Here is a 16674-nt window from a genome sequence, read left to right on the forward strand (position 1 = left end):
CACTGAAATCAAAGAGAGTTAAATACTCTTGTTTTTTTTCTGAAGATTTGCATTTAAATCCATTTTGACTTATTACCATAGGGACAGTTATATTATGATGCAATTTTTCGTAGAAGCTGCTATTTCATTTCTGTTCACAGTCCTAAAGATCTGCACTGACAAAAAGGAAAAAAAAACAACCAAACAAAACAAAAACAAAAAAATATGGGTATAACTGACTAAAATGTGGAAAGCACAGCAGTATAATTAGTATTCTCAAATTGGAAAGAATCTGATTTTAAGAGTCATTAAGATATACGAGGTTTCTCTGTGGAAATAAGCCATTTCAGCTTCACTTTCAGCAAAAAAATTACTCACCAGATAATGCAGTCATTCAGTATGCACTGAGGTAATGTTGGTTCAAAATGTTCTGAGCAGACCAAAAAGAAAAAGAGACAATGTTCTGATAACTCTGAAAAGAAAAATAAAAGCATTTCTCCCTGAACTGAACTATTTTAGTGCTAAAGCTCCTTGGATTCTAAAAGGGAAAACAGCATCAATTCAGACAAGTTAAAGATCAGCTGATGGTTGGCACTTCTGCAGCCACATGAAGCACAGCTTGTGGAAGTCTCTCCATTATCACAACACCATAGGCAACACCTGAAATCTTAGTTTTTGCACAGATGTGCAGGGTTTTCTGCAGTAACACTCTTATTCGGGTATACTCAGTGGAAACAGCCAATAGATAGAACAGAAGCTATTCTCAGACACATATCAGCCAGCAAAGTTAGTTTATTACATCTGGGGAAAAATGTCTCACCCTTTAATGAGCTGTGGCAAATTATTTCCAGAATAGCTGGGGAACTCTACAAAGTATTCTGAGAACACGCTATCACTTCTCATAACAGATAAAGCCCAAAAGGCACTGTTTAGTCAGAGATATTAACTATTAAACATAATTTAAGAATTCATAGAGCCATCTGAAATCATATACGTAGGCCTAGAATTTAAGGAAATGAGAGTAGCAGCGGGAGTAAAAATATTGAACTTGTCCTAAGAGATGCTGTGTTATGAGTAATACCACACAATTGCACTGATTCTTTTCCTTCGTGAAAGAAAACAGATGTTTTAAATCTGGTGTCTTTATATGCAGGCAGACTATTATGCTCTGTAAATAGGTTTAAAATGTCCTAACATTTCTGAGGCTTTCTTATTTCTTGCTCATTTACCTCACTTCAGATTGCTTTCTTACTTTCCCCCTTCCCATTAAATTATTCAAGAACTCCTGTTTATAAAGGTCACAGTCATAAAAATCAGAGAATGGGAGAACTAGCATGTGATTCTAGAGACCAGTGAGGCAGCACGCAAAGTGGATTGTGAAGGACTCATAAAAAGTAAGGCCAGGAGGAACCATTAGATCATCTAATCTGATCTCTGGTATATGACAAGTCATTATATCTCAATTACATAGCCCAGTAATAAGCTTTGAGTCAGGAAGTGAGAATGCTTCAGCCTCTGCTAAAAATGGCAATGTTTTCTTTTTGGTAACTAGCAGCAGGCGGGAGCCAGCCAGGCAAACTAGTTGTTAGTACTTCCTATGAAGGGGATCCTATACTTCATGGAATTTATTCTGTTTCTTATTAAACAGGATTCAGGGAGGCCTACAACTTGGAGAAGACAACCCTTTCCTTAAGCTCCTTCCTAGCTTTGATAAAGAAGCAATTTGACCCTACCGCTGTCTGGGGGCTCAGATGAAGGAGCTGCAACAAGCAGAAACAACTGAAGAAAGACTCATGAGCTGCATTATATGATTTGTTGCTAATAGATCCCAGTTGAGTCAAATTAATAAGGATACTGCCTAATTAAGCCACATCTTATGCCTTAAAAAAACAAACAAACAAACAAAAAAACCCCACACAACAGAAGTTCCTTTTGCATGCCAGGGACAACAGATGTATTTGGCCAGTGCTTACCCTGATGTCCTCATTATTTTCCTTGATAGTTTTGTTCTGGTCATTAATCATTTGCATCATTGGAAATAGAAGTAAAACATGGTAAAAAGTGACTAACTTCTTATTTAAATGCATCTTACTTCAACTTCCTACCACGGGTTATGATTTATTCCACATGTGGAAAAAGTCCTTTAATATCCAGTGGTACTGCAGGATATTCAGGCTACCGTCCTTACTTTTCACAGTCTTAAATAGTCGCTGCTATTCTGTACAGTATTTAGACAATATTTGTGACTGTTTTGTACCTTCACCAGGTTTAAAAGTGAGCCCTAGATCTGTGTATCACTGATTTCACTATCATTGAACAGACAAACTCCGTGCTGCTCCTCCTAATGTGCACCCAGCCTCCCAAGGGCAAAGCAAAGTCTTAGGCCAAAGCCTGGTTTGTTTTGTTTGGTTGTTTTTCAGCAGAGACATGTACAAAAACTGCAAGTGCTGTTTGCAGGACTGTCATCTCCCATTCTATAGATTTAATTCTCTTATCACAGAATCACAGAATGGCCTGGGTTGGAAGGGACCTCCAGGAACATGAAGCTCCAACCCCCTGCCAGGCAGGGCCACCAACCTCCCTATTTACTAACGAGGTTGCCCAGGACCCCATCCAACATGGCCTTGAACACCTCCAGGAACAGGGCATCCACAGCCTCCCTGGGCAGCCCATTCCAGCACCTCATCACTCCCTTCGTAAAGAACTTCCCCCTAACATCCAACCTAAATCTTCCCTCTTTCAACTGAAAACCGTTCCCCCTTGTCCTGCTGTTAACTACCCTTTCAAAGTTTACTCCCTTCCTGCTTATAGGCTCTCTTCAGGTCCTATAGGTCACCCTGCAGCCTTCTCTTCTCCAGGCTGAATAAGCCCAGCTCCCTCAGCCTGTCCTCGTAGGAAAGGTGCTCCAGCCCTCTGATCATCTTTGTGGCCCTCCTCTGGACCCTCTCCAACAGCTCTCTGTCCTTCTTGTACTGGACTCCAGACTGGACACAGTAGTCCAGGTGGAGCCTCACAAGAGCAGAGTAGAGAGGGACAATCACCTCCCTGTCCCTGCTGGCCACCCTTCTCATGATGGAGCCCAGGATACCATTTGCTTTCCGAGCTGCCAGAGCACACTGCTGGCTCATGTTAAGTTTTTCATCCACCAGGACCCCCAGTTCCTTCTCTGCAGAGCTGCTCTCAAGGACTGCTCCTTCCAGTCTGTATAGATGCCTGGGGTTCCTCCGGCCCAAGTGCAAAACCTTGCACTTCACTGTGTTGAACCTCATTAGGTTCACCGGGGCCCACCATTCAAGTCTGTCAAGGTCCCTCTGAATGGCATCCCTTCCTTCCTCCTTGTCAACCGCACCACTCAGCTTGGTGTCGTCAGCAAACTTGCTGAGGGTGTACTCGATTCCGTCGTTGATGTCATTGATAAAGATGTTAAAGAGCACCAGTCCCAAGACAGACCCCTGGGGGACGCCGCTCATTACCGGCCTCCACCTGGACACAGAGAACCATTGATCACCACCCTCTGTCTGTGGCCTTTCAACCAATTTCTTATCCAATGAGTGGTCCACCCATCAAATCCACATCCCTCCAATTTGGAGATAAGGATGTGGTGGTGAACCATGTCAAAGGCCTTGGTCAAGTCCAGGTAAATGACATTGGTCTCCTTCCCCTCATCCACCAAAGCCGTCACTCCATCATAGAAGGCCACAAGATTGGTTAAGCATGACCTCCCCCTGGTGAAGCCGTGCTGGCTGTCGGGGATCACATGCTCATTCCTCATGTGGTTGAGCATGTTGTCCAGGAAGATCTGTTCCATGATCTTCCCAGGCACAGAGGTGAGACTCACTGGCCTGTAGTTCCCCGGGTCCTCCTTGCTCCCTTTCTTGTGAATGGGAGTGACGTAACTCTTCCTCCAGTCATCTGGGACCTTGCCTGACAGCCACGACTTCTCAAATATGATGGAGAGCGGCTTGGCAACCACCTCAGCCAGCTCCTTCAGAACCCTGGGATGCATACCATCTGGCCCCAAAGACTTGTACTCATCCAGACTCATGAGGCGGTCTCCGACTTGCTCTGCCCTTACAGTGGGGGGGGATTTACCCCCCTGGTCCTCACCTAGAGGTTTGGGGATGCAGGGCTTAGGGACGTGAGAAAGACTAGAATCCTGGCCACCAGTGAAGACCGAGGCAAAGAACTCATTCAGTACCTCAGCTTTCTCTTCGTCTGTTGAAGCCAGTTCTCCTTTTAAATTTACTAAAGAAGATATACCCGTTTTGGCCTGTCTCTTCTGGCCAATGTACCTGTAGAATGTCTTCTTATTGTTCACATCCCTCGCCAAGTTCAGTTCTACGTGTGCCTTGGCTTTCCTGATCCTACGTCTGCAAGTCCAGACGGCATCCCTGTACTCTTCCCAGGTGACATGCCCTTGTTTCCAGAGCTTGTACGCACCTTTCTTCACCCTTAGTGTGCCTAGCAGGTCCTTGCCAAGCCATGCCGGTTTCCTATCTCGTCTGCCCGCTTTCTTATTCAGAGGGATGAAGACCTCTTGTGCTTTCAGGATGACATCCTTGAAGAGTACCCACCTCTCCTCAACATCTTTAAGGACAGCATTCCAGGGGATCTTGGCCAACAATCCATTGAACAGCTTAATGTTCGCACTTCCAAAGTTCAGGGTCCTGACCCCACTCTTTGCCAGGACCATATCCCTCGAGATCACGAACTCAACCAGTGCATGGTCGCTGCAGCCCAGGCTGCCTCCAACGTTGATGCCTTTGATGATCTCTTCCGCATCAGTGAGCAGCAGGTCCAGCAACACTTCACCTCTGGTTGGTCCGTCCAATACCTGGACCAGAAAGTTATCATCAATGGATTCCACAAGCCTTCTGGACCTCTTGCAGCTCTCTGTGTGGTCTTTCCAACAGATGTCCAGATGGTTGAAGTCCCCCACCAGGATGAGAGCCTGTGTGCTCAATGCCTCCCGCATCTGGAGCAAGAAAGCCTCATCAGCAGCCTCCCCTTGATCAGTTGGCCTGTAGTATACCCCTATCACCAGCTGGCCTTTATTAGTCCCATCCCTAATTCTAACCCGCAGGCTCTCAACCTGTTCCTGACTGTTTCTCAGAGGGAGCTCCTCACAGTCTATCTACTCTGACATAGAGGGCAACTCACCCACCTTTTCCTACCTTACCTATCCCTTCTAAAGAGCCAGTACCCCTCAGTGGTAGTATTCCAGTTATGGGAGTCATGCCACCATGTTTCTGTGATAGCAGCAAGGTCATAACTTTCCAAGTGTATCACAGTTTCTAACTCATCCCGTTTATTACTCAGGCTGCATGCATTGGTATAAAGGCACTTCAGCTGGGCTTTCCACCTCACTGCCTTTATAGAGGATCTAGGATCCCCTAGAACAGCAGCATCCCCAGCATCTCCCTGCCCTATTCCATCCCTTTGTACTCCACCACCTTTGCCCATGGAGTTTGGTACAAGCCCTCGAATGACCTGCTCAACCCCAGTGGCCCTCATTTTGTCCCCTTCCCCCTTCATACCTAGTTTAAAGACCTTTCAATGAGTCCTGCCAGTTCCTCAGCCAAGATTCTCTTACCCCTCAGAGACAGACTACTTCCATCTGCAGCCATCATGCCAGGTCTGTACGCAAAATGTTTCTTTGGTTATAACATTTCAGATGGGAGCTGGCAGAGGTGATTGCCGAGCTGCGCTCTGCCATCTACCAGCACTCCTGGTTATCTGGAGAGGTCCCAGAGGATTGTAGCCTTGCTGATGTGACTCCTGTCTACAAGAAGGGCTGTAAGGAGGATCCACTTACTACAGACCTGTCAGCCTCTCAGGAAAAGTTATGGAGCAAATCATCTTGGGTGAGATCACAACAGCACGTGCGTGGCATAAAGGGGATTAGGCCCAGCCAGCACAGGTTCATGAAAGACAGGTTCTGTTTGACCAACCTCATATCCTTCTATGACTGGATGGTCAGACTGGTAGACAAGGGAAAGGCTGTTGATGTAGCCTACCTAGACTTGAGCAAAGCCTTTGACACAGTCTCTCACAGTATTGTCCTGGGGAAACTGGCTACCCGTGGCCTGGACAGGTATACCCTTCTTTGGGTAAGGAACTGGCTGGAGGGCTGTGCCCAGTGGGTAGTAAATGAAGTCCAGCTGGTGACACGTTACAAGTGGTGTCCGCCAGGGGTCGGTAGTGGGGCCCATCTTGTTTAATACCTTAATTGATGACCTAGATGAGGGGATTGAATGTACCCTCAGTAAGTATGCAGATGACACCAAGCTGGGAGGTAGTGTTGATCTGCCTGAGGGTAGGGGGCGCCTTCAGAGGGATCTAGATAAGCTGGATCGCTGGGCTGAGGTGAATGGGATGAGGTTCAACAGGGTCAAGTGCTGGGTCCTGCACTTTGGCCACAATAACCCCATGCAGCGCTATAGGTCTGGGGCTGAGTGGCTGGATGACTGTGAAGAGGAAAGGGACCTGGGGTTGTTGGTTGATGCTCAATTGAACATAAGCAGACAGTGTGCCCAGGTGGCCAAGGGGTTGTCTGGATGAGGTGCTATGAGATACGGTTTAGTAGCTTGTGGTAGTAATAGTGATAGGAGGATGGTTGGACTAGATGATCTTGTAGGTCCTTTCCAGCCTTGTGATTCTTTGATTCTATGATTTCATTTGTCTGTTTTAAGACACTGGTCTGGGTATATCAGTGTATGATAGACCAGTCCTCACCTTTTAAGCTCACAGGCAATTGTGACATCCTCCACAGTTTCTATCAAACAAAAGTAGATATATAATTTACTGAGAAGCCATTGAGAAACTTTGAATTCAATATCAAAAGCCTGCAGAAACTCAATAAGAAAACCCTTCTTTTATAGTAGTTTTCCATTTATGGGTGTTATTTTTTGATCAGCGTGTTAATGAATTTTTGATTTAGCTACGTTTCTCACTGATATCTCACAGAATTAATCTTTTTGTCAGCATTTCAGTTACTAAATACATTAAAATTATATATTCATACATTAATGCCTCATTCATACACACTAAATGCCTTAATAATAATTCAGCTATGTGGTTACCTTATTTTGGGGAAATTTTTAAAAGGTTTGTTTGACAAGGCTTATTTACTGTAAAACCACATTGAATGGCATTAATTATATTCCTGAACATTACTTGCAGTAAACAGCTAGTGAACCATCCATCAAATAAAATATGTTTGCACACTGTATTTGGCCTCTGTGAAGAAAAGTCTATAGGAGTATTTCCACTGATTCTGTGGACTTTGGATAGGCTTTTGTCAAACACTTCAAAATAATGTGCATATTAATTTCAAAAAGCAGTCTGTCCACTTACATCTCACAAACAGGTATTGGAGTAGACTTGGTAGAGATCTTACTGGCTACAAATGATTCATGCACGTTTAGAGGAAGATATATCTGTAAAGAGTACTGAAATAGCAGAGTTAACACTATTTCAAGGTCTTTCCTTTGCACTTCAAGATCATAATCATTGTTCATATTTTGTTGTCTTTTCATAGACAGCACTGATAAAAGAAGTGGAATGCTTCAAATGCAGTTAAGCAGATAAACAGCACACTGCTCATGGGCTGGCCTCAGTTGGAATTCTTCAGAAAATGCTAGATGAGAAAATGAATACCTGGTTGCTAAGTTACCTTTGTTTCATTTACTGTCATAATTATTTGTTGCTTAAAAAAAGCACTGACATTTCCCCCTTAGTCCCTGCCATATGGAAGATAGCCTTTTAAGATTCTTTTATGAGGCACACCTTTATAATATATACCTTTATGTTTTCCAAATGCAAGAATTAATGTGCTGAGGGATAATCAGGATATATCAGGATCCAAACATTTCTACTGCGCCATTCCAGAAAAAAATATAATATTCCTGAATTTTTTTAGAAGTCAAATCCTATTTTATTCTATATTTCCCTATTTTTAATATCAGGAAATGTGCAGGATGAAATTATCTGCCATCCACTTTAATCACTATGTAGAAATGTTCCCTTCTGGTGGGTTAACAAAATAGATGGTATGAGTGAATGGGCTCATATTTCAGTTTTTAATCACAATCAGCGCCAGAGGTCTTATTTGGGTCCATATGATTTTTGATACATTTGTCTTTAAAACAATGTGGGCACAGCATAAAAGTTGAGGGCAAAAAGCAATCACCAGACTAAATATGTGCAGTTTAAGATGTGTGGAAATATTTATTGAATTATGTGGCAAGCTATTTATACCTGAGGAACTCTAAGCATTTTGCAAACTTTGAATATCACAAAGCTGCTATGAGGGACAGAAATGTTAAAATTTGTTCTTGAAACGAATGCAGAGGAGGTTTAGGGACTCTTGTAAAAAGAGATTAAGCAACTCAATCAGTGTCATCAATTGCACCTATTGTGGAGCTGGGGAGCATACCTGGATCTAGTATTGAATAATAATTTTAGGCGAGATCAGAAGATAAGACATGAAACCTTTACCATTCAGTCCTTTTCCAGTGTTGCTGGTAATTTATTTGCTTTCAGTCATGAAACTGTGTGAACACTTACTTACTGTTAATATGTGATCCAGACAGTGTGCATACATGTCCTTCAAGGGATGGTCACAACAAATTTGAAAAGTAGCCACAGGCTTGTACTGTGGGTACACAGTAGCAACCAAGAGAGCATTTTGCATATGGCAACAGGACCATGGGTGCACTGGGATGAAGCCTGCTGAGGCTGTCAGCATAAAGCCATGATGTATTGCTTCAGTGCTTATACAAGGTACTAAGCCATGGAAGGTTGTCAAAGACAGTGTTTCACCCCTTCTCTTTTTGTATTTTCATCTTGCAACTCCCAAGTACACAACTTTGCAAGCATAACCTTTTTTTTTCAGCCATGACTTACTGAAGTAACCCCACAGGTTCTATCTAGACATAGCATGGAATTTATATGTGAGCTTTTTCAGGGTCAAGATTCTTCTTCCTAGAATGTTATTAATAAGGATACAGGTTTTCAGACACTAGGCTGAATTTATAGCTCCAATACTTAGAAAGACTGTCTATGATCTGGCTGCTTAACTAGTCTCGCATGGATTATGTTGTGTGACAGAAAACCTGGAGTTCACCTGAGTAGAAGTAACATTTCCTTGCAAACATATGGCCAGTACAGTAATTCCAACTTAAAAAAAAAAAAAAAAAAAAAAAAAAGCGTTACAAAAATAAAGGATCGGCAATGACTTGTTGAAGTTTTTTCACTGGTGTCCATTCAAAAGTACAAAGGCATAGTTCAGAAGTTAACTAGCTGAGCAATGAATAAATAAGATGTTGGGATAAATACAGTAATGAAGCTTACATTTGTAGTCCATTCAATCACATAATAATTTCTGTCCTCTGTTAAATCCTCCCTTGCACAGAAAAGTAGTTATATTACTCGCTTATGTCTTTCTTTAAACAGCAAGTTTTTCACTATTATATGACAATAGATATAGCTTCAGTTTTTGACAAGCAGTCAGACATAAGTAGATATACCCCTGAAAAACAGGTGTTGTGTTGGTACATGGAGAACCACAAGAAGATAGAAATAAAGTAAAAATAATGCATTTCTTGTATCGTTTCCCTTACAAAGTTACTGAATCAGAGTGAAAGTCCTAGTTTTATTTCAGTATCATTTCACTTTATCGTCATAGATTACCACGCCACATTTTTACATTCTCCACCTTTTTAAAGATCCACTGAGGAACATATTCACACATTCTTACTCATTTATCTTTGTCACTTTTAATTACCACAGTGGGCATTTTCTGGCTTGTGCATATTCCTACTCTATTCCTCTTTCTTTCTTTCCTCCTAGGAGGAGTGTGGCACTCTTTTCAAGGCACCCTTGGCTGTACCATCTACAGGAATATCAAAGACAGGGTCATATCCATCTAATAACAAGAGAGAAAACAATACTGTAGGTGAACACTCTATTAGCCTCCTTCTTCATTTTATTCAGGTCAGCGCTCAGGGACTTTCAGATGCCTTTGAACAAATGGATGTGAAAATGAAAGACAAGTTACAAAGAAATAAGTTTCTTTTCTTACGCAAGTTAGGCTGATAGGTTGAACCATGCTAGTGTTATAATAGTCTTTTCCCTGGGCAGCTCAGGAAGTATCTTTTCTGAACAATCCTCACCCTTCAAAATAAAGCATAAAAATCTGCTTCCACCTTGAGACTTGCAGCTATTAAAAAATGTCCAGAGGCGATAAAATGAAGACTTGTGTAGGATACTGAGGACATTTATTATTGACAGGAAATCAGTCTTCCATGGTAGCTGAACTGCTAGATCTCTACAGAGAGGACTAATTTTTTCATCATTGTAAATAGGGAAAGCTTTACTGACTTTGGTGGTGCTGTATTAGTTTATGCCAGCAGAGAACTTAAAATGTTCAATTTATTTGGGACATCTGGAACAGAATGTTTGTGTCATTGCACTGCAAAAGCAATAGAGATTAGGGCTGCAAAAGAGAGGAATTCCTGACTTGGCCCTGCAGTGCATCTTCTGTGGCACAATTCCACACATGCCAACACAGAGGAAAAACAGAAGAAACAGTGGCCACTTTCTTTCAGATAAGGATGCTTTTCCTTTTCTCCCTGTACAATCTGCTTCTACTGCTTTTTATTTCAGCCGACCACCATAAGGACCAGAGCAATCATTGTGATCCTCTTTGCATATATCAGCTCAGTGGGAATGTAACAGGCAGCATCCTTGTATTCTGTTAAAAAATGGTGGTGTTACCTAAATATAATTTACTGCAATAAAACTGAGGCACACTACAATATTCAGAGGAAAATTTTCAACTGTTTTTCTTTGGATTTTATTGCAAAACATAACATTCCTTATATATTTCAGAGAAAGGTTGTGAAAGCATAGAAAAATATTTTCAGAACAAAAGTGAATAAACTCCACAAAGGCACAATTATGTTAATATGTATGCATATGATAAATCTTCTGATGCTGAAAATGCTGTCTAAAACACTTTGTCTAATGCTTGTAATTTTAAGTGTTGTATTAATATCCCATAAAGAAAAGCATCTTCAGCATGTGTGAGGTTGCACAAAATATCATGACTTTTGCATCCCCTAGCAGAGGATCTCTTCCATTATTGAATGATTTTTTCCCAGATGGGATTATACAAACCAAACTTTTCATCCAGGTAATTTAATAAAAAATACATTCCTACTGCTGTATCATAGAGGATGTTTTAATGTTGTTTTTGGTAAAAAATCATTCTCAACTAATTTGGTAATTTTTAAAGTATGATCTCAAAACCCACAAAAGATTAAAGTCCCAATTCATTAGGCCATCTGAATAAATGCCTATTTTTGTGAAGTTTGATTGATGTTGAATTAAAATGAAGTCACTGAGATTACTTTACTACATGGCTATCTATAAATAAATGGTAAAACTTTGCCAAAATTATATCCCTATATATGTACAACCACATGGCGTTTCTACCTAAGACTTGGGTGAGAAAAATAAAAATACTGTACAACCTGTTTTTCAATACCTATCGTATTTTTGTATGTGATGATATTACAGTTGTACTATACTTTTCAAAAGAAAAATAGACAGGATTCAACAAGCCATCGTTCTAATCAGGCATTAGTATAAAGCTCCTTGCAATAGTTTAGCCTACCAGCTGCCTTGTTTTCATACATATAAATGAGGAGGTACAGGTCAGAACATATGAGTAGCGGCTGGGACCCAAGATTTTGTTGTTGTAGTACTTTTAAAAATGATTCTTTGCAATAACTCTCAGAAATCTGGAAAACTACTGCTAAGTAAATTGCAACATTACATCAGTCTATCATGTAGCTATATTGACTCATTAGCCAATTTCACTTATTTGGACTGGAGCCATAGAAGGGAGCATAATAATTTAGAACATAGTTGTAGCATGAAATAAATAACTAAAAATAGACTGAGTTAGTTTAATATACAAATAAATCACAAGTTGAGGATAAGCAAATCAACAACAAAACCACATCCTTTGCCACATTAAATGAGAATAAGCTGTCTTTTTCCTTCAAGATTTAAAGGAGGAGAGGCTGGGAATATGAGTCTATGAACTGATGCTGATGCAAAATATTCCTTTCAGAGCTGAGATATTTTGAATCATTTGACAAAAGTCTATTATTTTCAGGGCAGCTCATTAAAATGTATGAAGGTGGTGCCAGTATTAGAAAGATACTACTTACAATAAAGTCAGTACATTTCAGAGAAGGTCATACCAGAGATCCTACATCAGTTGAAAAATACCTGTGTGGTTCTATAATGGGACTCAGGAATCTGCTGGCAGAAATTCAGGTTTCTCAGGTCACCTGTCATCATAACAGTGACTGGTTCTAAGAGAAAGATGAACATATTTTAAGAGAACCCTCTGTGGATTCAGCAGTTGTCTTGAGTTGTACAGAGTCAGAGCCCTTGTCTATTCCAAAATAAGTTTGGACTGGTAGCAGAAAGGTACTTTGCCAAGTGCTGTTGACCATGCAATCCAGTGGACAGAGAAATAAGGTGGTCAGAGACTAATATTTTGTAGACGTGTATGTTCTGACAATCTGGAGGTCAAAATTTTATTATTTATGGTCAAAGTTATTGAAGGATTTTGTTGAATTACTTTTGCGTTTTGCTGGAAAAGTGCTGTCATTATTAATTGGTCTTTCATTTTGCTGTTTTACAGGCAGTTCTCCAAATTGTCACAAATCACAGGCAAATTTTATATTCTGTGGGACAGCAGCTGTCATTGGCATTCTATTTGCAAAGTGCCTAACAGTAGTTTGCCTCTTGGTTATTTTATTTAAAATTGATATTCTAGAAGAGCTATCACCTAACTGAGCTAACCTTTAGTTGAGATAAATATAAATAATACAACATATGCAGGCTTACAGTAATAAGCTAAAAATCAGTATATTTTGTCCATATGAACTCTTCTTACACAGAGTTCCAACCTGGCAGAGATGCTGATAAAGTTCAGTTTTTGTGGAGGACAGAGAAGTGCTTAACTTCTTGAAGAAAATAAGTTCTCAGTTAGGCCTGAATATAGTGTTTTCTTAACAGTTGAAAGGAAGACCATTCGACCAGATTTTCCATGCAATATTCTATAAAATGATCCAGAGGTATGCTTGATTGTTCAGCATGTTCTTTTCTGTGAGAATAATAAAAACAACAACAACAGTAATAAGGCCTAGGTAAGCTCTTGCAAGAACCTTAAGCATGTTCCAAATTCACATTGATGTATAAGCTATAGTTTCCCTTTGAAAAATTGCCCTATAGTTTCAACAAAAGGCAGATGTGAAAGGAAGACCTTTCACTCTTCTAAAAACTACTGTCTAAAACTTCTAAAAACACTCGTCTAAAACTATCGCACCTAAAACAAATGAGTAAGCTGATTAAGATCTTGTTATCTTAATTTAGTCAGTCAAAAAACAGATTAATTGCAAGCAGTACTATGCCAAACTCCAAGTCAGATCAAAAGGCAAGTCTCATTTTGAGGTGACATTTGAGCCTCTGACCAGAGGCTGTTTTCCATCAGATTCTAAAGCAATGCAATCCTGTAAGTCACAATACACGAAATACTCAGAATACCGAGAATTAAGACTGCCTAGGATGACTGGCTAGTTCAAGCACTGTTTTTAACTTAAGGGAAATCAAGAACTCCTGGCCTTCATTTAATTTGAATTGAAACCTTCAGAAAAGTCTACATCTAAAAGCAGCTGAAAAGTAACGTTCTTGGTTTTGTCTAGTAACAGGATGGGTACTAGTTAAAGTATTTTTCATTATCATTTTTTTCTGCCTTTGAATATAATCTCTGTTATCAAAACACTGGAGAGAAATAAAATAAATAAAAAAAAAAGAGACTGAGTAATACTGAACTTGACTACTTTACTGAAATAAAGTTTGTAGATTCACAAGCTCACTCCTTTAATTTCTGGAAAAAAAAAATCTGCTTTTATTTTTCATCATATTGCACATGAAAAAGATCAGCTAATTAAAAGAAATCATTGAACCATCTGTATGGATGATCATAATGGAAACCTAGAAAGTGAATTTCAGGTATTGAACATGGAAATATTGTTAAATACTATTAGTAAAAATTACTCTAAAAATGATGCTGATGTTTCACAGTGTCATAGGGTTAAGGCAGTCCAGCTCTTGACCCCTTAAGCAAGCTGAGCAGTCAAATCCAGGTACATAAATTTCAGCTCTCATTATTATATTGTTGTTTTTCTGATCTAAGAAGATCCATACCTCTTCACTTTTTCCTCTGGATCATCCTCATCATCACAGAATCATCACTTTATGACTCCCCAGGAAGCTTCCCTTTCCTCACAAATGAATCTGGCAGATAAAATTTTTAGCAGGCTGCTTCCGCCAGAAATGCTGACTCTCCAATAAAAAGATCTCTTTCAATTTGCTGTACAAATCACCCATCCTGGAGCTTCACCCAACTCCCTGTTGTCTAATTTGGAGAATCTTACAACAAATAACTAAAAGCCAAGATCCAGATGTAAGTCATTGCCCATTGCAAATAATAATAATGTAGAATTTCTTACATGAATATTCATCAAGAAAATCAGAAGAGATTTTTTTTTTTTTTTTTTGTAGTTGTATATTCACTGCCAAAGCAGCTAAATTTTGGGGTTGAGTTGTATTTTGCCAGAAATGAGAGAGAGATATGTCACAACTAAAAAAAAACAAAACAGAAAACAGTTTTCCTATTCCTCCTCAGACCAAGAGCTAAAGCATCTCTTGTGGCTTCAGCTCACATCGTGATATAAGAAAAGACAGTCTCGTTATTATGAACAGTGACAGTACAGAGTAATCAGTCCTACCTGTATTAAAGGCAATTGAGAAAATAGAAAGTGAACAGCATTTTAACTTCAGTAGCATTCTCTTCACTTCTTAAATGTGATACAGGATAGAAAAAGTAAAGAAAAAAGCATACATTTTAAAGTAACATGGTGGTTATTCAGAACTTTGTGCTGGCCATTTTGTAAAAATGTAAAAATTACAACTATTTGCAGTGAAGCAGACATACAAATGCAGTACACACTGTCTTAACTAATTCTTCATGAAAGAAAGAGTTTTTGTTCCACTTGAAAAATTCATTACATTCAATCAATCATCATTGCCACCAGTTAATCAAATTCCTTCAGCACAACAATATTTTAAAGTTAATTTTTGCAAATCTCTAGTGTTATCCTGGCCTTCAATAGCATCAAATGAGAGGAGAACCTTTCCCTGCATTCTGTGGATTATTTACATTCAATATCCAAGAAGACCACACTTTTAAAAAGGAAGAAAGGATGAAGGGTTTCTAACAGAGATCTTATATAATTAAACCTCCAACTGCATACCTTTTTAATATTGCAGACAACATAGTAATTGATATATGTGATTCTGGATCATACTTCAGATTTCAAATTATTTCACTCAACAGAAATGTGTTTAAGTGCACAAGCCAGATGCTTTCAGTAATTCAGCTTTTAATCACTATTCCCCACTCCACTGCAACTTTTGATGCTAAAACAGTCTAAGAAAAAAATATTCAATTTTTCTACATTCTCATTGAGTTATAGTCAGGCATTTCTTAAATATTTTATTTAAGAACTCTCCCTGACCCCCAACTGCAGCAAAAAAAAGGAAAGTGTGAAAACGATTTTACTTACAATAATTTTATGTCTTGTACTTCACTAAATTCATTCACATAATAAGGATCTGAAAACCAGCATTGATTGCTGAACCTGAACCTGAAATAATATCAAAGGAATAAATCAAGACATTACATCAGACATAAAAATACAAGATGTAGAAATCAGTTCCTAATAGTTAATGTTTCCAAGATTGCACTAAGACCTTTAAAGATATAAAATGATATAATCATATTCCTAGGAATCAAAAATAGTGTCTTAGGAAGTTTCATTACCTAGTGTGTCCACTAGGCCAAGAAAAAACACATACAACCTAGTGCAAGATAATATTCAATTCACTAACAGTTAGTAGATGTGTAACTGATGCTTCATGTTAATCATACTTAGACATAGAAATCTCTGAACTCTATGCAAACAAAGAAACTTAAAAGGTTATATAATCAATACAGTTAAACTAAGTATATTAGTGCTTTCACAGATAATTTGGAATTATGTCCCACAAGAAACAAGCTTATACAGGCTTTAGACAATTATTGTTCAGGAAAAATAGTTGTAGCTCTCTTGCTTCCTTTCCATATTTGTTATCTTTCCCTTTCAGATCCTCTATCCTCTTTATAATCACTCTAGTTCAAGATACAAAGAAACATCCATTGTATCACCACATCTGTTTAATTTTTTTTTTTTAAGAATATATTAAATTTGGTTTAGATAATCTTTTTTGTTTACATTATATTTTTAATAAAATCAGCCAGAGATCATTCTATTGATTCTTCCTTCAAGATTTTGTTTGGTTGTGGACTGAGATTCATGACCTTCTGCTCCAGGATACATTTTAATTAATCACTACGAGTAGAAAAGATCCAGACAGCATAGACTTCATTTGACAAATGCTTTTTTCCTTCCATCTCTGTTTGTTTTCAGAACCTTTTTCTAAAGAATCTTCCACATTATTTAAGTGTGCAGGCTTAGGTACCCCCCACATCATTCCTGCTATGGACGA

The sequence above is a fragment of the Gallus gallus genome, chromosome 4 (assembly GCF_016699485.2).
Source record: "Gallus gallus isolate bGalGal1 chromosome 4, bGalGal1.mat.broiler.GRCg7b, whole genome shotgun sequence".
Taxonomy (NCBI): domain Eukaryota; kingdom Metazoa; phylum Chordata; class Aves; order Galliformes; family Phasianidae; genus Gallus; species Gallus gallus.